This window comes from Delphinus delphis, chromosome 13 (genome assembly GCF_949987515.2).
Source record: "Delphinus delphis chromosome 13, mDelDel1.2, whole genome shotgun sequence".
NCBI classification, from domain to species: domain Eukaryota; kingdom Metazoa; phylum Chordata; class Mammalia; order Artiodactyla; family Delphinidae; genus Delphinus; species Delphinus delphis.
The window spans coordinates 75567275-75590852 of NC_082695.1; the positions used below are offsets into that span (position 1 = coordinate 75567275).

Here is a 23578-nt window from a genome sequence, read left to right on the forward strand (position 1 = left end):
AAAATCATGAATCCTTCTGATAAAAAAGAGTGCACGAAAAAAAGCCTGCCATCTACAGCAGCTGTGTGACAGCCATAGAAACTGAGGCAAAACCTGCTTCCCTGATCAGCTGCCCTGGGCCTTGGGCTTTCTGGTACTCAGAGGTTGGCTGTTTCCAGAAATCAGCAATAAAGAATGGCAAAAACCTGTTGCAGATATGTAACCCAACCGCACTCCTGCTAGCAGACCATATTCTTGTTTCTTCTTCCCTCTCTGGAAAGGAGAAAATAAATTGATGTTCTCTACTGATTCCTGGTGTGCATAGCCTAGCTGTGAAATTTGCTCAGCAAATACAGTTGCAGATTCTGGCTTTTCTAAAACACAGCGTCAATATTTAGATAGAATAGGGCATAGAGATCACTTGACCAATAGTCACTGAATTCTCTTAACAGCCGTTCATTAGAAGCGCTGTGCTTCTAATGAAAGAAAGACCCCACAGCTTAGAACACTAAAGAGGAAAGAGAAAGATGTGCTTGTGGCTGATTTCCTCCCACCACACCCCACGCTCAGTTTCATTATCTGACACAAATACATTACATGCCAGATGAATTTCCCAAATCTATCAGTGAAAAAAATGTCCAGGAATCCAAAGATACATTTTATATTGCTTGATGCACTGGGGATTACATTTAAATATTAGGCAAGGGGCTTCCCTGGTGGCGCAGTGGTTGAGAGTCCGCCTGCCCATGCGGGGGACGCGGGTTCGTGCCCCGGTCCGGGAGGATCCCACGTTCTGTGGAGCTGCTGGGCCCGTGAGCCATGGCCGCTGAGCCTGCGCGTCCGGAGCCTGTGCTCCGCGGCGGGAGAGGCCACAGCAGTGAGAGGCCCACGTACCGCAAAAAAAATAAATAAATAAAAATTAGGCAAAGCCTATTTACATGTGACATTATTCTAAAACACCAAAAATGACAGTACCCCGAGGCCCCTCACAGCACCAGGAAAGGATAATTCAGTCCTATTGCCACCAGAGGCTATTCAGGAACACGAGATGCCATATCAAGATGATTCATTGTTGGAAAGAGAAAGCAGGAAATAAACTGTGATAGCAGAATTTCAGAAAAAGATTTTTCCTGACCACCCAGGATGCAATTGAGGATGCTAAAAATAACAGTTCAGGGTTGTGTCCTATAATCACTAGAGATTCTACCAATGTTCAGTGGTTCTTAATAGTGTACTAAACCTGTGACTGACTCTACCTTTGTGAGGCACATTACAGTGAATCGTCTAGATGCCTGTCATTCCCCTTGACCTTGAGTTTCTTGAGGACCTAACACATAGCAGATGCAGGAAGAATGAAAGGAACATTTAAGTAACTGCCAGAAGGGTCACGGTAAGGAAGACCCTGGAAATCTCCATGGGAGCACCTCTTCTGAGGATGCAAAGGGCCTTCTGAAAGTCCTCTGAAGAGAGGACTCTAGGAGGGGCCTAGGGAAGCAACAGTGGGGACACATAATCATGTCAAAGGTGACCAGCCCCTCTGGAAAAGGAGCTCAGCGTTCTGCTCAGGATGGGGCAATAAATTACAGAAAAAGATATTTACATTAAACTAACATTTATCACTAACTCCAACATTGTGTTAGTACGTTCAGCCTGGGCGGCTTAAATATTTATTTGTCACAGTCCTGGAGGCTGGGAAATCCAAGATCAAAGAGCCAGCACGTTGGGCGTCTGGTGAGGGCACACTTCCTGGTTCATACACAGCCATTTCTCACTGTGTCCTCACAGGACAGAAATCGAGAAAGCCCTCCGAGGTCTCTTTCATTAGGGCACTAATGCCATTCATGAGGATTTCACCCTCATGACCTAATCACCTCCTGAAGGCCTCACCCCCTAAAATCCATCACATTGGGGGTTAGGATTTCAACATATAAATTTGGGGGAGACACGTTCAGTCCACAGCAACCATCCTTTTCAGGACTTGCCCATTGATAACCAATTCCCCCGGGCCTTCTAGACCTCAATGTTTCTTTTCCCTCCTCTTAGGCAGAGCAGTGAGTGAATCCCTGCAGGGTGGCATGGAATCCCAGATCTGCCATTTGCTAACTGTGAGAATGTGGAGAAGTTTCTACATCTGCTTGAGTGTCATTTCCTCACCTGACAATTGGGATAATAAAAACTACCTGGGGATTTTGTAAAGGTTAAGTGTCCATTGCAGTCACTATCATATTGTGGCATTCAGGCACTCAATCAAAAAGAAAAAAAAAAAAACTATTGACTATGTGCTGTATTCTAGCAACTTCCTACTGCTACAGGGCTGACAGCTGTCAGATTCTGTTACACACTTGGGATGAGTGGGAAGAAGGGTGGCCCAGAAGTGTTAAAAAATAAGGATCATTGTGGTAGAGTATATATCATCTAAATACCCATACAGAGCCACTCAGTGAGTATTCGTTTTTTCCTTTCTCATTGTCAGCTATGACTTTTTAGGGTCACAGAGTGGTGATTCATCAAAGACTCATGAGCACACAACAGCCCCATCTCAGCCTGCAATAATTCAGATCAAAATCTGGCCAGTCTCATAGAAATATTCATGAGAAGCTTCTCTAATCTATATGCTCATCACTTATTTAAATAATCTCAATGGTCTGTTAGAAGCAGTGGGGAAGTACAGCAAGGATCGGATGAGATCATGGCAGAATCCTTCTGTCAGAAGCAGGAAGACCAGCGTGGTACAGTGGGAAATGCATGGACCCTGGAAGCCAGAGACAAAGGTTCCTAATCCAGCCCAGTTGTTACTGGTGTTGTGACTATAGGCAAGTTCCTTAATTTTGCCTCAGCGTCTATCTCTGTAAAATGGGGCCATTAATGTATACTTTGCAAGGCTGCAGGGAGAATTAAATGAAATGAGGCTCATCGAGCCCCTGACCCATAAACATTTGTTTTTCTTCCTCTTGAATTCCTGTTATAATGGTATATCAGGTTTATGTCATATCATCAAAATTTAGCATATTCCATTCATTATAATACAGGCTGACAATATGTATTCTTACTTACAGACAGTGTAGACCATTATACAGTAAGTAATTTGTCCAAAAGAAGTAATGAGATCTACAATGGTCTCAACTGCCCTTCTATGACATAAGCTTCTGAAGGGCATGGTAAATGTCTTACTTATCTTCAGATCCCCCAGAGTGTCAGACCCAGTGCTGGTCACGTAGCAGTGTTCAGTAAGTATTTGTGGAAACTGGTCAGTTTGTCTCAAAACATTAAGATGTTCCATTTTACTAACTCTACATGGCATCCCCCAAATAAATCAATATTTATAAGACACACATTCTTCAGTGGTTCCCACCGTGAGTTTTTCAGCTCTTGGGTTTCTGAAGGGATCTATGGAAGCAAGAAATTTGGGAATCATGATGTCATTTGTTCGTTCCTTTTATGCGTTCTTTTCTCCCCCATTGGGCAAGTCAGTGAGTAGAATCACCAGATGGTATCGTGGGATCCCAGATCTGCCATTTTCTTTCTGTAGAACTGAGTGCATGCATCGTCATCTCCTCAAACCTAGATTACTATCCTGCTCTTAACCAAACTTATTGAATTAAAACAAAATGGCTGGATCTATTATTCAGTGATAATTGCAGTTTCTGCTTCTGGTTGTACTCTGCCTGGCAGAACAATTTTTAAGCGTAGGTTAAAAAGGCAATGACTACAGCTCTTTGAAGTGTTCCCTCCAACCCACCTCACAAAGGAATATTTCCTTATTCTCTCCAGCTAGCCTGGGATTCGAAATTCCCCTGCACAAAAGAGAGTCTCATCCTCTGAGGTTAAGGCATTTTCCATCTACCATCCTCTCAGTCAATGTCAACAGTCAGTCTCTTGGCTTTGAGTTTCCACAACCAAGCCATAGAGATCTTCCTTCAGGTCTTTGAAGGTACCAGGCACTTTGTGGTCTACCAGACTTTGAACTTCTTTCTCTCTACCAGGAAAACTATGTCCTGCCCATCCTAACTCCTGTCATCCCTCCCTTTTCACTTGCTAAATGACTCCTACTTCTTATCTTACAGGTCCCCTCAGCTCCAGAAATCCCTCCCTTCCTTCCTATGTGTTCTTATAGCGTGTTTCTTTCCCCATCGTAGTCAATTAACATGCAATGAAACAAGGGCTATTTATGATCATGCATGCTCCAATACACTACAAGGCTCATGTGACCAGGGACATATCTGTCTTATTAATCACTGTTTCTCCAGTGCCTGCCCCAATCCCACTTACCATCTATAGTACTCATCCCCATTCATGTTCCATTTTGAAAGGCAAACTGCAAATATTAAATGAAAACTTATTTTGTTTTTTGTATGTATTAATCACTGACATAAGTAAATGTATACCAACCTCTAATAAGTACAAATTAGGTTCCTTTGGTTATAAGTAATAGAAATTATGACCCTGGCCATGTATTGGCAGGATATCTGGTGGCTCAGATACTAGAGAACCAAGTCTAGAAATTTGGGTCTGGTGGGGATGGTGGGTCAGAGAGTTTAGATCACTATTTACAGTATTATCACAGTGCTACCTCTGTGAACAATGTCTTTTTTTCATTCTGATCAAAATTTAAATTCCAGGGTGGCTTGGGCCACTATCCCATCCCTTGGCTAGGGGAAAACTGGACAACTTTAGTAACAGTGTCACCAAACTATATTAGATGGAGGAGAAATAATTTCCCACAAGGCACGTGAAGTACTATTACTAAAATATGTGCTGAATTCGAGAGTCAAAAGTATTCTTACTTCAATAAAATATGCAGTGTTACCACATCCAATCAATTAAGTTATAATCAGAAGCAAATAAATTTAACATTTTTGTTAGCCTGGATAAGATTATGATGGATAATTTTCTCAAAACAAAAATCTATTTTAACACACTTTAAATTTAGCTTTGAGAAGGAGAAACTCAATAAGATGGAAGCAGAAAACAGCTCTATTCTTCCTCACTGTCTGTCTGAGCTCTTTCTGCCCGCATTCTCTTGGATGAAGTCTTGGCTAGATCCCATGTCTTTGTCAGGCACCCTTTGATAAGAAAAAGTTCTCCAGCCACTTTTAGAACCAAGGACAGCCTCCATTCAGTAACTAAAACCCTCTCTTCAGTTTAACAAATAAAACTACAAACTTCATTAAAAGTTCCCGCCTCTGCAGATGAGCTTCGTTTCTGCCTGGGAGTCTGCAGGGGGAAGGGGTGGCAGGGTTGACTACTTACTGGTTTCTCTGCCTTTCCCTTCTTCTCCCCTAGTTGGGCAGCCTAGATTGCTGAATCCTTCAGGATTGTAGCTTGAAGGTGGGATTCAGGGGCCAGATGCTGGGGGGCCGTGGTGCTGAAGGGGCATGGGGGGGGGCGTGGGGGGGCATGGGGGGGGAGGCTGGAAAGAGCTTACTTGGCGGCTACTGTCAAGGTCTACTAACGTGTTCCGTGGGCAATTCCTTTGTTGACCCTCTCATGGGGCACCTAGTAGAAACATCCATTTGCAGCTCTCTTGACTGAAAATGTGAAGTCTCTCCTCCAGCTGTCTTCTTACGACATTCCGATCAGCTTCTGCGTCCAAAAGTGCACCTGGCAGGATGCCATTTCTCTGTGACCTATACTTAGTCTACAGTGTACCCCTGCCTTGCCACCAGCAACTCAGTCTTCTCCCAGGAGTGCCACGTTGGTGAAGGGAAAAATGCCAAAGCATGTCAACAACCACATCAAGGAAATTCTCTCGACATCTTCAACCTCAATCCTTTTCTATGCTTAAGGTCACAAGATAGGCTTGTAAGAACCTCATTTGCAAGTCCAGCGTGAAGTGGTCTCGCACCCCACTTAGGAGCATGAGGGTACTTATCTCATTTTGCTCTGAGTCTTTGAAAGAGTCCCATTTCAAAACGTTGATGTGTAAAACCTAATATATTTTCCGAAAGTTGATCGTGCACCAGGCACTGCTAATCACTGGAAATCCAAACATGAGTTAAGCTTCCTGCCCTCTAGGAGGCCATAAGAAACTTTTTAAGATAGGAAAAAGTATATTTTTAAAACGTATAGTAATCAAACATTCCTAGTAAGTATGATCTTGAAAAACAATTGGTCCTTTTCAATCCTTAGCTTCCTTACCTTTAAAAATAAGAGGCTGGTTCCTCAAAAGTTTAAACATAGAATCGCCGTATGATCCAGCAATTCTAATCCTAAGTATATACCTAAAAGAATGGAAAGCAGGGACTCAGATATCTGTGCACCAACATTCGTAACAACATTTACAAGAGCCAAAAAATGGATCTTTTTTCTCTTGTAAATAATGTGTCCCTCAACAGATAAACAAAATGTGGTGGATATGCACCATGGAATATTATTTATCCATAAAAAGGAATGAAGTTCTGATGCATGCTACAAGATGGATAAACCTTGAAAACATGCTAAGTAAAATAAGTTAGGCACAGAAGGATTAAATTTCCTATGATTACACTTAATATGGTGTACCTGGAATAGTCAAGATCGTAGAGACAGAAAGTAGAATGGTAGTTACCAGGGACTGAGAGGGCCTGGAAATGGAGAGTTATTGCTTAATGGATACAGAGTTAATATATGGTATGATGAAAAGGTTCTAGAACTAGTTACTGGTGATGGCTGCAAAACATTGTAAATATACCTAATGTCACAGAATTTACACTTAAAATGGTTGAAATGGTAAATTTTATGTATATTTTATCACAATAAAAAAAAATGAGCTGGGCCTGAGAAACCCTCACAGCTCCATTGGGTTCTAACTCTCTAATTTCTCTGAGTATGGAAATTGCTGCTATGATGAAATTATTTTTGCTTGATTAACTATAAATATTAATGTGCAAATTCTAATAGGAAGAAAAGGAAACTGTATCCACCCACCAAGTTGACCTCAGCCTTAAAGGGAAGAGTGTGAAAAGAGTCAGCTGACTGAGGCAAAATGATTCTTATTCTCAGAAACCACAGCTGGCAGGGAGCTCTTCATTTATTCATTTATTGACTGTGAAAACTATGGCTAAACATCTGAGGTGCAACTTCTCATCCAGGAAGTCCAATTATATGTTGTGAAGCAATGAATAAAGTGAAGCAATGCTTTTTGTTGGCGGGGGTGGGGGCGGACGGGGGAGACGGCGGGGAATGATAGTGAGGGAACCGAGTTTTAAATGGCTTCTGGGAAGTCAGCAGATCTTGGAGAATGAGACTCACAGACTGAAACACTAAGGATGCCACCAAACTGCCACCTCGGATCTAGGGAATGAAGTGGCTGTTTTATTTTGAAGGAAATTCTAGGAGACAGTAGAAATGAGGGCCCGGGAACCATAGCACCTGAGGTTTTTACCACCCAGATAATGTAGGCGACTAGCTCCTTGGAAGATTTATTTGACACTGAATATTTCACAAGTCTCATTTCAAAACCTAAGTGTGTTAAGGTCACGATTTTGGGAAATGTCACACCTCCCCTTCTCCGCTGAAAACAAGTTTAGAAGAGGCGGTTATTGGAAGTAAAATGGGCCACAGAGGGAGAGGAAAGTGGAAAATGCAAACTACTGACAACATTCCATACAGAGTAAGCCCTGCCCAAACGGAAAATCGTTTGCAAAATTTATAGTAAACACACCACATCAGAAATCTCTGCTTCTTGCCGGATGCTTATGCCCTAAATCACCTCTGCTAAATTGTTTTTATTCCAGCTCCCTATTGAAAGATTAAATTCTAAGAAGAGGTTTTCTCCTAAATGAGTCATGTTAATTGGCCTGGTCTGAAAGTAAGGGGGACGCCTGCATTGATTAACAGCCTTATCTGTGGAGAGCAGCCTTTCAGGACAGCAGGCAGATTTGTCGTCTGTCTGTTTGCAGTGTCAGCTGGGTACACCTTTAATCGAGGTGTAAATTTATTTCCAATTCATCATTACACTCAGGACATAGCCCTTTGAGTCTCAGCTTTATGTATGGACCTCTAATCAAACACCCAATGGGTGGAACCCAGCTTTTGTCAAATGTCCCCACAAGGCTTTGAAAACCAAGTTCAAGTTCACTCAACAGGAAATGTTGAATCAGTGCTCCACCTACTTCTATAGGTTAAAGCTTCTACTTAGATTTTGAGTATTCCTTCTTCTTGCTAGCTCATTGATGCATTTGAAAATATTTTTTTAATAGTTTCAGAGGCAGAGTCATTATGGAACCAAGTCCAGTACACCGCCAGAAATGGGAAAGTTCCTTTAATTTTTACAGGTTTTCAAAGAAGTGGAATTAATTTGACAATGTTCACCCATGTATCTCATAAAATAATTTGTAAGACTTTGCCTTAGTAACTTCAGGCTGCTATAGCAGAATACCATAGGCTTGGTAGCTTAAACAACAGAAATTTATTTCTCACGATTCAGAAGGCTGGGAAGTCCAAGATCAAGGCAACAGCAGATTCTGTGTCTGGTGAGGGCCTGCTTCCTGGTTTGCAGATGGCCACTTCTTGCTGTGTCCTCCCTCACATGGCAGAAAGCAGAGAAAGATAACCTCTCCTATGTCTCTTCAATAAGAACACTAATCCCATTCATGAGGGCTCCATCCTCATGACCTAATAATCTCCCAAAGGCCCCACCTCCTAATACCATCACATTGGGGATTAGGGCTTCAATGGATGGACTTTGGGGGACATAAACATTTAGTCCATAGCAACCTTATTGTTTTCTCGTGACCTTTATATGGTTTGATCTCAAGCAGCTGCATGTGTAGCTCTAAATCAAGAAGATGCAAAAGGTGAAAGAGAGTTCAATTGTGCTTTCTTGTCATCTTGAGTAAACTTTTAATAAGATATCCCCCCTATTCCTCAGCCTCGCCCCCCATCCATCCCCACACAGAGGAACTATTAAGATATTTTCAGACATCCTAATGTAGATGGAATGACTTTGAATTTCATTGCTTTGTGAGAGATGAATCTATCTACGAAAATATAAAAAATACTAATCTAAACACCTTTTTTTCCCCTGCTTCCCAGCCCCACTAGTCTAAACATCTTTAGACAGCTTTTCAAGAAGCCTGGCTGACTAAATCATCCTCATAAAGCCCCTTTAGGTTATGGAATCATGGAGGTTTAGAGTTGGAGGTTGTTGCTTCAACATCTCATTCAATAGCTAAGGAAGTTGAGGTCCCAATACCTCAGCTGGGACTAAATCTACACCTTGTACATTGCCTTGCTCATAGGAAGCAACTTGGTTTGATTCAAGTGACCTGAACCCCAGTCCCAATCTCTTTCCTCCACACCCCACTGCGAATATTCATACAACCCAGGACTTGTCTCTGAAGCTATAAGGGCTTTGGAATACAAACATCCCCCAGAGAAACTTCTTGCCATAACCTAATAAGACACATAGAAATATTGTTAATTTATGCTTTAGAGTGAATTTCAGCTTCTATTTTAGCTCACATCTCTGATTTGGCCACTCATAATTTTTATGTGCTATTTGCTTACTTTATAGCCCATTGAGAGCCTGTTGTATAATGTGCACCGGGCATTTATGACCAATTCATAGGCATTACTATTTTAATTAATTGAAGAGGTTAATAGTTTTGTATATTTGATTTTATGGCACATATTTTGCATATCCATTATTTATTTGATATTGCATTCTGGATCAGAGATGGAACCCCTAATTATAACGTGGTTCCCGAGGGAAAAGATAACTTGCTTTATGATAATTACTTTATGACAACAATTTCTAGAAATGAATTATGGTCTACATATAATTTGTAACATCAAGTTTATGAGTAATGGGATTAGAACAAGTGGCCTGTGTGCTATAATTTGAGAGGCAGTGTCAATAGCAGCAGGATCTTGACAATTTTCCATGGGATAACCAAGATTTTGTGATAATTTGGTGGAGGAGAGGGGATTGGTTGGAAATAAAGCATTTAAAGAAAGAGTGCATATTATTAACTAGTGTGATATAAAATTGTCTCATCCCACTAATAAAGAGCACTGAATTTGTTATTTTATAGCAGGCTATCTGTCTCCTAGGGAATACAATTATTGGTAATATTTTTAACGGGAGAAAGTAGAATGGTGTGGTTGCAGGAGCTAGAGGGAGGGGGAAGGAGGGTGTTATGGTTTAATAAGAAGAGTTTCAGTTTTGCAAGATGAAAAGAGTTCTGGACATGGATGGTGGTGATGGTTGCACAACAATGTGAATGTACTTACTGCCACTGAGCTGTATATTTAAAAATTGTTAAAATGGTAATTTTTATATTAAGTGTATTTCACTACAATTATTATTATTATTTTATTTTATTTATTTTTTATTTTTCTTTTTTGTGGTACGTGGGCCTCTCACTGTTGTGGCCTCTCCCATTGTGGAGCACAGGCTCCGGACGCGCAGGCCCAGCAGTCATGGCTCATGGGCCCAGCCGCTCCACGGCATGTGGGATCTTCCCGGGCCGGACCACGACCCCGTGTCCCCTGCACCGGCAGGCAGACTCTCAACCACTGTGCCTCCAGGGAAGCCCGTCACTACAATTATTTTTAAAGGGGGAAAAAAAAGATGATGTGACCTTAGTCCAAGGCTCTGAATCCTAACATCTCCAGTCTTCTCAGGACTTTAACTCCATTCATCATCCTGTCTCTTTCTCTCTGGGACTTTCAAGGGCTTTTTTTTTTTTCCTTCTCTCTCTCTGTCTCTCTGTCTCTCACCACTTTCCAACCAGTATTATTCAATATTATTCAAATAAGTGTATTATTTGTGCACTTTGTAGAAGCTATTTTTTCATTCCCCAACCACTATCTTCAGACTTGCATCCTCTCCACTCAGTCAACAATCATCCCTTCTCCTAAAATGCAATGCATGCTTTTTAGTTCTTACCTGGCTGGACCACTGAGCAGCCATTTATCCTACCAATCTCCTCCTCTTCCTTTAAATTGTTTCCATCCCTCTTGTGTCACACCAGACTCATCTGCTACCTCAAGGTCTCACTCCCCTCCCGCCTCTTCAAGCTCCTTTGTAGCCATTCTTCCTGTGTGCATAAGAGCCGGACCCCCAAACCCCAGTTCCATCCTGGGTACTTTTTTATTCTCACTTTGCACACTTTCTGAGTGATTGCATCCATGCTGGCCTTTCTCATCATATGCTGATGATGCCTAAGTCCACGTCTGCAGTAGAGATTTCACTCCAGAACTTTACACCCATAATTCCTGGCCGTCTGGACCTCTCCACTTGGATGTCCCATATACATTTCAAACTCAATGTTTTTAAATTTGAACTCATTTTGGCCCCTCTCCACCACACACATACAAATTCCTCCTCCAATATGCCATTGGTTGAAATGGCAGAATTACCATTAAATAACCCAACCAGAAAGTTCACATCATCTTTCACTTCTCTCGCTCTCTCATGTCCATTTCTCAACAGTTATAATCAGGTCCATTTCACCTATCCAGGGAAATTAGAAAATCCCCAGGTAGACTGGTGCCCCTGAGAAGAAACTTTATAATGCTCTACCCATCTGGGAGGTCATTGATAAGTTTAATAGTGTGCCAGAAAGACATCTTTTAATAGTGGTCTGACCTGTGTATTTGGAGAAAGGATTTGAATCTTCAAATGAATTGACAATCATCGGTAATAGGTATTTCACAAGGATGTAGTAATCCCTATGCCGAGGATGCTCTCTACAATCTGCTTTTGAAGCATTTGAATTGTATTTGTTGTAAAAAGTGTGTATTCAGTATCGGCAAGCATGATAAGTTACTTTTAGAAGCCCTGGGAACAACAATCTCTTGCTAGATTATAAGGCATCAGTTCTAAAGCCCCAAGATCCTGACATGTAGGAAGGAGGCAGTCAGCTGACGTTTGCCAGGAAGGGCTGGTTGAGGAGTCCTTGGCTCCCCCTCTGAAGCCTGCTGGAGATTTTCAGAGCTCCTTCGAAGTTCAAACACTTGGCTCACTCACTTCCTGTGGGAAGTTGCATCATCCTACCTGTTAAGACCCTCCTTCCTACACTGCTTGGAGCGAAGAAGGCATCTAGGGGGTGATGGCAATAGAACTCATGAAAGTGAAACAACACTGTCGACTACTGAGTAATCTGTGCTGTGACTGAAACCTCTTAAAGGGTGTTGGAGATTGAATTGTTTCCCCCCAAAAGATGTGTTCTAGGATCCATGCCTGTGAACGTAACCTGATTTGGAAATAGGTCTTCAAAGATGTCATCAAATTAAGATGAGGCCATTGCATTAGGTCCTAATCCAAGGACTGGTGTCCTGATAAGAAGAGAGAAATTTGGACACAGAGAGTCACAGGGAAGAAGGCCATGTGAAGACGGACGCAGAGATTGGAGTGATGTGTCTACAGGGAACGTCAGGGATTGCTGTCAGCCATCAGAAGCTAGAAGGGAAACAGGAAACAGATTCTTCCCTAAAACCTCAGAGGGAGTCTTGATTTCAGACTTCTAACCTCCAGAGCTGTGAGAGAATAAAGTTCTGTTGTTTTAAACCCCCAGTTTGTGGTACTTTGTAGCAGCAGGCTTAGGAAATGAAAACGCTGGGGAATCCCTGGATGGGACAGACACAGGCGCCAAAAGGGAGGCCTCCAAGACCTCCACCACAGGTGTAAATGGCAGCAGAACCAATACACAGTATGTTAAATAGCTCTCAGGTCCACCCACTTCTGTGAACTAGGCCATCATGCCCCCTTGGCTGGATTCCAGAATGGCCTCCTGACCAGTCTCCCTGCTCTATTCTTACACCAGTGCATCAGGGAAACCCTGACAGAATTGCTGCATTTATTGAGAACTGTGTCCTTGACAATGTCTGAAGAGTTCACATAGTGTGTGCAAGTGCAGGCAGAATCCTAATGAGGATCTTAATCCTCTATCATGTTAATCTTGATCACAGTCCTTTGTGATGTGTTGTACTATAAACCTCATTTGGGAGCGTGGGGACACTCCAGCCCAGGGAAGCTGAGTAATTAGCCTGAGGTCACACAGCTAGAAATTGAACTCAGGTCTAGCTGCCTCTTTATACTCTATACTGTATTGCCTGGGGGGAAACCACGGTTCAAGGCTCAAAGGAGCAAGCAGAGCCCCTAAAAAAGACAGAGCACCCACCTGGAACAGTCCTTTGAAACCGGGAAGAAGAGGCATCATCTTTTTCAGTGGAGACACTGAAATCTGAGATTTGCTTTAGGTTCCCGATGCAAGTCAGAACTTGGACCAGAAACACCAATTTCTACACTTTCTCTTCCCCCGCCAACCCCCTGGCCTCCCCCCAGCCTCTCTTCACCCACCACCCCACTTCCATCCCCAGCCCTGCCCCGCCGCTTGCTGGCTCGATAACCCGCGTGTTATCAGTAACTTTCCCAAGAGTGCAGGGAGAGTTAATGTTTATAAAGTGCTCTGAAAGCCCCTGATAAAAGACGTTAAACGGTATTAACAGAACACATTCTACAGGCCCTGCGTTTCGCTCGGCTTGATTGATACGTGTCCCTCTTGCAGAAGGTGGACTTCCATGAACTGAGCTCATTAATTAGGATCCTGCCTGCAGTTTATTGTGAAGGATGCTTGGTTATTAACGTAATTAGGATCCTCAGCCACCACTATCTCACTGTACACATGTCAGGGGAGGGGGACTGTCTCCTTGAACCCATTGTGCTCATAGTTGCTAAATTCAAGCCCATTATCTTGTACCAACAGGCAGCTGAGACTCTTAATATTATAAAAAAAGGAGATCACTGATTTCAACCGTGCTTTCCTTAGACGATTGGCATGTAAGCACAACAGTGATAAATGCATCACTTAATAGTGCTTCCCCATTTCCAGACATGAGCTCAATTCTGGACCTGTAACATCTCTCTACAGCATTTCCACTCAACATCTCATAGACATTTTAAAGCAAAATCAAGTTTCTTTACCCATTTGCGATCAAGGGACTCTTTGCATTAGCCAGAAAACTGCAGTACTTTTAAGGCAATTCCTTACAAAACTGGTCGCATGTTAGAAACCTCTAGGGAACTTTTAAAAACTCCAGGTACCCAGGCCCCAGCCTCAGAAATTCTGAATCATTTGGTCTGGGGACCACACATAAGTACATCAGTATTTGTGTGTGTGTGTGTGTGTGTTGTTTCTTTCTTTCTTTCAATCAATAGACTTTATTTTATTTATTTATTTTTTTTGCGATACGCGGGCCTCTCACTGTTGTGGCCTCTCCCGTTGCAGAGCACAGGCTCCGGACGCGCAGGCTCAGCGGCCACCATGGCTCACGGGCCCAGCCGCTCCACGGCATGTGGGATCTTCCCGGACCGGGGCACGAACCCGTGTCCCCTGCATCGGCAGGCGGACTCTCAACCACTGCGCCACCAGGGAAGCCCCAGACTTTATTTTTTTAAGAGTAATTTTAGGTTTACAGAAAAACTGAGCAGAGTCCAGAGTCCCCATATACCCATACCCATAAACCATATAGAATGTTTTTCAATGCCTGGAGTGATGCAGATGTGCGGGCAGGGCTAAGGATTCAGTTGTAGTGCTATCATTGCCTACACAGCTGGAATTCAACAGCCTTTTAAAAACTAATTTCTGATTAAACCACAACCCAAACACTTCTGGGTTTTCTCAATACCTTTCCTTAATGTAACAGCCCAAGCTTGAGAATGTGCTTGGCATTCACGCAGATGAAAATGACTCCACTCACCACTGTGGTTTATGCTTTCAGATTGCATAACAAATGGCCTTATCAGTTATTACAGGTCTTGGAGGACTCTCTTCCTTGTTAGATTAAAAGAAATATAAAGAGATAATACAATAGAGATAACACAGTGGACAATCTAGAACTCTTTGAAAATGGTTGATGATTTGAAGAACTGAAGGAAAATTAACATATTACTTCTAAAAAGAAGTTATTTAAATATTTTAACATTAGTAGTCTTACTGGAAAGATAATTAAGTAGAGTGAAGGCAACAATCCATTTGATAGAGAATAAAAAATATGAAAAAAATGTTTTACACTATCCAAAAGGCAGTTATGCACTTAATCAAGTCTTTTGGGTCCATATTCATTCATTCATCCATTCATTAAAAAAAAATTTATTGAGCACCTACTAAGTTCCAGGTTCTAGGTGCTGTGGATAAATAATGAACCAAACAGGAATAGAATTGCTGATGGCATATTAGAATATATACTCTTCCACTTGCAAAAGTATTGTTGAAAATGTCTAATTATCCAGCTGTTGGATACTTTTGGAAATGTGAAGTATGTAAATTCTAAACATTATTAATATTGACATCACTATGGCCTTTAATCACACTAACATCAAGATACAAAGGAAACTCTAAATTATGAAATACGCTTGTTGAATTTTGACTTTAGAAAAAGCTACTATGCTTTGATATTGGTATGTTGTAATAATTGGATTGCTGAAGTATAAATCACAAATCATATAAAGTATAGAAAAGAAATAAATTCAAGTTCCTTCCATAAGGTTAACAGCTCATGCATGTGTTGGGTCTATTTAAGCTGATAGACATGTTTTTGAATCTTGTTAGGAGGAAATAGTATCTTTATTTATTGAAGGGGACTAGTATCTACCAGTTAGCTTATGCTGCATAACAAACTTCCCTGAAATGAAGTAGCTTGAAACAACCACCATTTTATTTAGCTCACAATTCTGTGAGCCAGCTGGAAGTTTCTTCTTGGTTGGCTCAGCTGATCTTTGTTGGACATTCACATGTGCTGGGGTCAGCTGGGGAGAGGACCTCACTCACAAGACTGGTGGTTGGCAATCTGGTTTGTCTAGGGCCCTGCAGCTGGGATGGTGCATCTCTTCTCCATGTGGCTTCTCATTCTCCAATAGGCTAGCATGGACATCTTCACATGAAGGTCTCAGGGTTCCACGAAACCTAGGGAACAAGTGCCAGTGTTAAACAACTTTTCGAGTCTGTGATTGTGTCCCATTGATCAAAACAACTCACATGTCCAAGCCCAGAGTCAGTGCGAGAGAGAATGACTCAAGGGAAGAGAAGGAAATTATTTGTGCAAACAACTACCCCAATATCCCATTACTAGGGTACAGGTTTTTAGGTGAGAATCCCCCAGAAATTGCTCTTTTATAAGAGAAGTTCCTCATTGGTCCTGAGCTCCACATACACTCAGATCTGACTGTTCCCAGTGAATGCAGTCCAGGGAAGATGGCATCTTGCTGCATCACTACCTATCATGCAGTTCTGGGACCTGGAGATGCACACTTCTTTCATCCTCTAGGCTGTCCTACGTACATTCTACCTCTGGGGGCTATGCTTTCCTATCTTAAAGTGGCCTCATAAATTTCATATATAACCCTAATCTCCATGGGGACCAAACCCCTGCATCTTTAAGAGAAGAGAAAGATGTTTGTGATATTGTTGTGAATCTCTCTCTCCCAGGACTCAAACCCACACTATCTTCCTCTTCCTTAAGCCAAAAGTATGAGTGAATCATTGTTAGAACCAGTTGTAGGGAATTGCAGGCCTGGGACTCATGGGGCCAGGTCAAAAAAGAGGTTCAGGAAAAAGAGAACAATATACCTCCCGGGCCAACTCAGATTAGAGCTCTTCCCTCAGAGATGAGAGCAAGTGTAACAAGGTGGAAAACCAAAGAATCTCTTTTAGCATCTACATCTCTTAATTTGGAAAAGTCATTTAAAATTTTGTTTCATCTGGGCTTTGCTATTGAGTTTGAATATAATTTTCATGAGTAACTCTCTGTCCTTGGGCAGGAGGAGAATAGCCTACTCATTAGAAGGGCAGACTTCCCTGGAGTCCTGCTTCTACCAATTACTACTTATCACCTGTGTAACCTTGAACAAGTTAGTCCATGTAAGCCTCAGTTTCTCCAGCTGTATTAGATATGAATATAGGTATAGATACAGATATTTTAGAGAAAGAGAGAGAGATTTTGAGGAATTGGCTCACACCACTGTGGGAGCTGGCAAGTCTGAAATCTGTAGGACAGGCTGGCAGGCAGGATTCTGATGAGTCAATGTTGCAGTCTTGAGTCAGAGCTCCCCAGGGCAGCAGGCTGGAAACTCAAGCAAGCTTTCTATGTTGCACTCTTGAGTATAATTTCTTCTTCGAGGGTGACCTCAGTTTCTGCTCTTAAGGCTTTCAATTGATTGGATGAGGCTCACCCAAATTATGGAGAAAACCCCACTTTACTCACAGTCTACTGGTTTAAATGTCTAAAAAAGTAAATGTCTAAAAAAGAGCAATAGCTAGACTAGCGTTTGACCAAACAACCGGGCACTATGGCTTAGCCAAGTTGACACATAAAATTAACTATCACATCACCCATCAAAAGGAAGAAAAATAGTACATACACCATAGAATTGTGATGCAAAGAAGCATACAAAGCAGGGAGAACGACTCCTAGCATTAACCTTGGTCGTCACTGTCCTTGCCCATATCCTATGGATACAGTAAAGGCTGGTCATTCATGTAAGTCAGGGCTCTCTAGTTTGAGGAAGGGGTGAGCACAAGGTTTGGTGGATTTATGACAGGTTGTTTTATTCCTTACAGAACCAGAGCAGGGCCTTTGAGGTTAGTTTTCTGTGTTTATCTTTTGCTGTTGTTGTTGTTGTTTTTAATAAATTTATTTATGTATTTATTTATTTTTGGCTACGTTGGGTCTTTGTTGCTGTGTGCGGGCTTTCTCTGGTTGCGGCGAGTGGGGGCTACTCTTCGTTGTGGTGCATGGGCTTCTCATTGCGGTGGCTTCTCTTGTTGCAGAGCACGGGCTCTAGGTGCGCGGGCTTCAGTAGTTGTGGCACGCGGGCTCAGTAGTTGTGGCTTGTGGGCTCTAGAGCACAAGCTCAGTCGTTGTGGCGCACGGGCTTAGTTGCTCCATGGCATGTGGGATCTTCCTGGACCAGGGCTCGAACCCGTGTCCCCTGCACTGGCAGGCGGATTCTTAACCACTGTGCCACCAGGGAAGTCCTGGGGTTAGTTTTAAATTGATGTTTATCTTCAAAAGAAAAGGAATTTAAAAAGAGCTCTGATCCTTTAAGACTGAGCTATTGCTTTAGAGACCCATCACCTAGCAACAAGAAGGTAATACTTCTCTCCTCCAACAGGTAAACCTCTGGCTTATCTAATTGAAATTTCAGGTTTCCTGCCTCACTCCTAAAAAACTATCACTTTAAAGGGATCAAACCGTACAAGCCAAACAAAGTCAGATTTAAATGCACTACTTTTCAAATGGCAGGCTAATGAGATTTTCATTGGGAGAAGAGATTTGAAGCTTTGCAGCTCATAATTTAAGTAGCTTTGTTCCACTGGCATTTGCTGAATTTCACAAAAAGAGTCTGCAGTAAAATTCCTTTTTTGACTCCTGTCTGGCGATCAAAGATAAGTGTTAAAAGAAGAAACAAAGTATAAATTTTAAGAAAATAAAGAATTATCTAGACTTTTCACCAGGTTGAGTTATCTTTTATCCTTCCCTCCCGATCCCCTCCCCGTCCCTCCCATATTCATTGCAAATGCTATCCATTCTGCTCCTAAAATGACAGCTCCTTTCATGCTTTTCCATTCCACTGACACTGCCATTGTCAAGGCTCCTAACCCATCTTCCTGACCAGACTGTCCCAATCTCATCTAATCTTCACATAGCTGGCTGGTTTATTTTGTTTAAGACACAGCCTTTCCTCTTTCTACTTTGCTCAAAAGTTTCAATAGCTACTATTGCTTTTTTCAACAAATTCAAACTCTTTTGCCTGGCATTTAAGAACTTCTGTGATCTGACCTCAAATTCTCTTTCCAAGTTTGTTTCTATTCAGCAATTCTAGCCAAATACAAATGTCTTGTCCTCCCCAGACGTGGCCTATGCCTCTTTGACTCCACACCTGTTTATAGTAGAACTTCCTCAAATGCCTCTCCTTGAATCCTAGTGCAGTTGACCCTTGAATAACATGGGTTTCAACTGCATGGGTCCACTTATATCTGGATTTTTTTTCAAGTAAATGCTACAACACTACACAGTTCACAGCTGGTTGAATCCACGGATGTGGAGGAACCTCAGATATGCAAGGCTGACTATAAATTATATGCAGATTCACCCCCATGTTTTTCAAAGGTTGACTGTAAGTCATCTAGGCCTTGGTCAAATGCCACTCCCTCCAAGAAGCTTTCCTTGATTTCCCTTCTCCTAAGTAGTAGGCTCACCTTTTAGTTACAACTCTGTTGTGATATTATAACATTTAGAGAAGTCAACAGGGCACAGTGGTTAAGAGCATAACCTTGGAGGCAGAGAACTGGGCTTGAGCCCCAGCTCTGCTGCTTCCTAGCTGTGTTACCTTGGACAAATCGCTTACCTTCTCTGAGTCACACCACCTATGTTTGTCTTTTTGAAAACTGAGGTAGCCCGTGATTGTGAAAGTTGAATAAGTTAAATCATAGAAAGTGCTTAGCACAAAGCCTGGCACGTGGCTGATAGCAAATATTAACTCCTATTTTATAAAAATCACATTTAACCTTGTTTATTGTCCATATATTCTCCATCTCTTTCCTCCATTGTAAAATTTTGGGGGAGTACAATCGATATCATAATCCCACCCTGTCCCACTTCCCACAGCATCTGCCATGTACTAGAACTCAAAACATTTTTATTCAAAATCTTGGTTCTTGGGGCCTTCCCTAGGCACCCTACCCCACACGCCAGCCACACTATCTTTTCAGTGGGCCTTAATTTCCCCATGACACTAATTATCACCTGAAGTTATAGTATATACCTATTGTTTTTGTGATTTGTTAATTTTATTGTCTATCTTCCCCACAAAAATGCACTTTCAAGAGGACAGAGCCTCTTCTGTGTGTTTTGATTATTGCTGAATCCCAGCACCTAGACTTCTTCACCAGGACTGAGGGATGGATTTGCATGAGTCCATGATACTTTCTGCCCTTTGCGCAAGAACAGATAATTGGCCAGAAGATGAGACATGATCCATGACCACAGGTTATGGCAAATGGATTGACTTGCCAAACGATGAAGTCCATGTCCTTTGCTACAAGAGCATGATGCTTTAACCAGCTGAACTCATGAGTCATCCTTAAAGACATTCCCAAACCTATTGATTCATAATTGACACCAATCCAACCCATCCTTGGTGTTAGAAAAATCAAATGTTTTAAGGTGTAGTCTATGTACTTGAGGGTCTTACAGTCTAGTTGGGGTCCAAGTGACTGTGTCTTCTGAAGCAGAAATAAAGAGAGAATTGTGCAAAATAATTTTCTGTTTCAGAAAGTCTGGAACTTTCTGTCATGTCAGTATTACATTATAAAAGGTAACACATGATAATCCAAGAGTAGTGTGGACACAGTAAGGGGCACAGAAATGAAAAGCTGCCAGAGGAGGGACTGGGCAAAATTTTATCGAGGAGGAGAGAGAAAGGAAAACTAAGACTTGCCTCTGAGATAGGAACCCAGATGTCCATAGGGCCAAGCAGAGAATGTGAGCTGAGTGACACTAGCACAGGAGAGAAATATTACTTCCACATGTCCACCTGCTGCGTGGGAGTGCGGGGCCCGGGTTACTGGACCTTCAGATTATTCAAGAAAAGGTAGAAACCCAGATATTTGTAAGAAATACCAGATTTTTAAAATATTGACAACTAAGATAAACGGGGCTGCAGGTCAAATAAAACGGTTTCTGAGGACTTCCCTGGCGGTCCGGTGCACAGGACTCGGCGATTCCACTGCAGGGGGCATGGGTTCAATCCCTGGTCGGGGAATTATGATCCCACATGCCACACGATAAGACCAGTTTCTGGCTGACCTGGACGACTGCTGTGCGCTCTGACCCAGTCAGCGAGGCGGGCAGCTTGGGAAAGTTCTTTCTTCTCCTGTCCCCCGAGCCTCTGCATTTCAAGTGACTCATTTTACTCTCTGCAGAATATATTTAGCCCTGATTAAATTGATACTAGATGTAGTGCGCTGACTTTGCATAATTCCTTAATTTTGAAGAGGACATTTAAGATACGCATTCCCCGCCCCGCCATGATTTTGCTCTGTCAACAGTAATCGTCCTGAGCCACCACACCCACCGGTCAGAGCCGTGGAAGAGGGGTTGGCTGTGATTAATTAAACTCTGTTTGCTGAGAGCAAATGGCAGCGCCCTCAATCACGGTTAGTGCCTCTTCAGCTGCCTCCAGAGGAAGCTTTTGCCCAGGATTATAAAACTGTTGTGGCATTCCTCCCCATTTACTTTTTTAAAAATTAATTAATTTTATTTATTTATTTTTGGCTGTGTTGGGTCTTCATTGCTGAGCGCGGGCTTCCTCTAGTTGTGGCGAGCAGGGGCTACTCTGGGTTGCGGTGCACAGGCTTCTCATTGCGGTGGCTTCTCTTGTTGCAGAGCCTGGGATCTAGGTGCACAGGCTTCAGTAGCTGTGGCTCGCGGGCTCAGTAGTTGTGGCGTGCAGGCTCTAGAGCGCAGGCTCAGTAGTTGTGGTGCACGGGCTTAGTTGCTCCGCAGCATGTGGGATCTTCCCGGACCAGGGCTCGAACCCGTGTCCCAGGCATTGGCAGGCAGATTCTTAACCACTGCGCCACCAGGGTAGCCCCCCATTTACTTCTTATTTTATTTTTTTATTGTGGTAAAATATACACACTATTTACCACTTTAACCATTTTAAGGTGCACCGTTCAGTGGCATTTAGCACATTCGCAGTGTGGTGCAACCGTCACCAGCGTCCACTTCCGGAACCTTCTCATCATCCCAAATAGAAACCAAGTACCCATTAAACAGTAACTCCCATTCCTCCCTCCCCCTACGCCCTGGTAATCTCTATTCAACTTCCCATTCCTCCCTCCCCCTACTCCCTGGTAATCTCTATTCAACTTCCTGTCTCTATGAACTTGACTGCTCTGGGCCCCTTATGTGAGTGGAATCAGACAATATCCGTTCTTCTGTGTCTGGCCTATTACACTAAGCAAAAGGGTTTCAGATCCATCTGTGCTGTAGCAAATAGCCCATCTACTTTTTACTTTGTTCCTTTCCTCATGCTTCCTTCACCCCTTTTCATATTTTAGTGGTAAATATTTACAAAAAGGATAATGCTTTAGCATAAAAACCACCAAGGATAAAACATTCAACATTTTAATTCTCTTAAAGAGAAAGGATCCTGATTTATCCAAATCTATGGCTTTCAGACTGCCTGGATTTGAACCCTGGCACTACCATTAACTACTCATGGGGCTCCAGGAATGTTATTTGACCTTCCTGTTCCTTAGAATCCTCATCTGAAAAACCAGGATAGTAATAATTCGTACATACACTAATATCTAATGTTACATATAACATGAGTATACATGAACACAGTAGCACCCATTTATTCAGAAAACTTTTAGTAATTTAATTTTCTTGAAACATAACTAGGACTGGTTATGTATATACATCATATGTATATTCTAAATAATTTTAAAATAATCTAAATAATTTCTTTAAATAAGTCCTTGCTAGTAAATACTATTTACTAACCAGGGACTGACAGGTGAACCAGGGCTACTAGAAGTAGAGGAAGAGCCCAGGCACATCTCCCTCTGAGATAGACGGAAGGTTGGAAGCAGAGGATACAGTACACAACAAGACCACAGTGACAACTCTCAGTAAGAAAGTCAAAAGTAATACTTGGAAGGAATGAAGAAAAGGAGGGGAAAATGAACAGAGGGAGGAAGGGAAAAAAAGGAGGAAGCCAATCCATTGAATGGGGGCAGTAACCATGACATTCTTCATATTAGCCCCTGAGAGCATCAACTGTTTCACTAGCCAAGCACTGTACAAGGAGTCCAGGTGAGACAATAGATACAAGTAAGAACCCTCTCTACAGACCCCTTATACAGGCTGATCACAATCCCTAGGAAAGAGAGGTGTGTAAGCCAGTGAGTTCTACAAGAGTGATGAGCACAAGAAGAGAAGTACGTAAGATACTGGTACCACAGAGGAGGAACTGGTGAACCCTCTCTCATACGGTCAGGAAACCTTCCTTGCATCTATAACATCTACACTGAAAAACTGAGTGGGAGTTTCCTAGTCAGACGAGAATGGCTGGGAGGGAGAGACAGTGTGTGGACAATTGCATTCAGGGAACATTGAAAATCCTTTAACACTGCTGGACCTTAAAAACAGACTAGAGAAGTAGGGAGGGAGAGGAATGAGGAGCCCTGTGTGTGATGCTCGGGTACCGAGACCCTGGTCTTAATGCTAAGATGGAGCCAGTGCAGGGCTTATTCAGGAGAGGGGCGTGCGCAGAGAACACACTAGCTTTAGTGAAGAGGATACAAAGCTAGTGACAGAGACAGAGCAGAAGACAGGGACTTTAGCCTTGGCTAGTGGCGATTGGAATCTCCTGAAAAGCATCTAAACTGGGGCATTGGTGGCAAGGATGTAGAAGAAAAATAAACAAACGTGGTGCTTCTTTTATCATTCTTTCTGGTCTTTATAGTCATTCACTTAACAGGTGTTTATTGAGCATTCATTAGCAACCGAAGTATTTCATTAATACTATTTATGAATAGTGACCTATTTTTAAGCTTAATCATTTTCACAAACTTCATTATCTTGTTTGATCCTCAGGGTA

At 42.3% G+C, this 23578-nt stretch overlaps 1 protein-coding gene across 4 annotated transcripts in view; it reads right to left on the reverse strand.

The window, feature by feature from the left end:
• Window positions 1–15493: 15493 nt before the first annotated feature.
• RNF152 (ring finger protein 152) overlaps window positions 15494–23578 on the reverse strand; it is a 100464-nt gene continuing 92379 nt past the window's right edge. For all 4 annotated transcript variants that reach the window (XR_009521779.2, XR_009521780.2, XR_009521775.2 and 1 more), the window contains one exon: window positions 15494–15872. The gene's annotated coding sequence lies outside the window, so the exon portion shown is untranslated. The remainder of the gene's footprint in view (window positions 15873–23578) is intronic.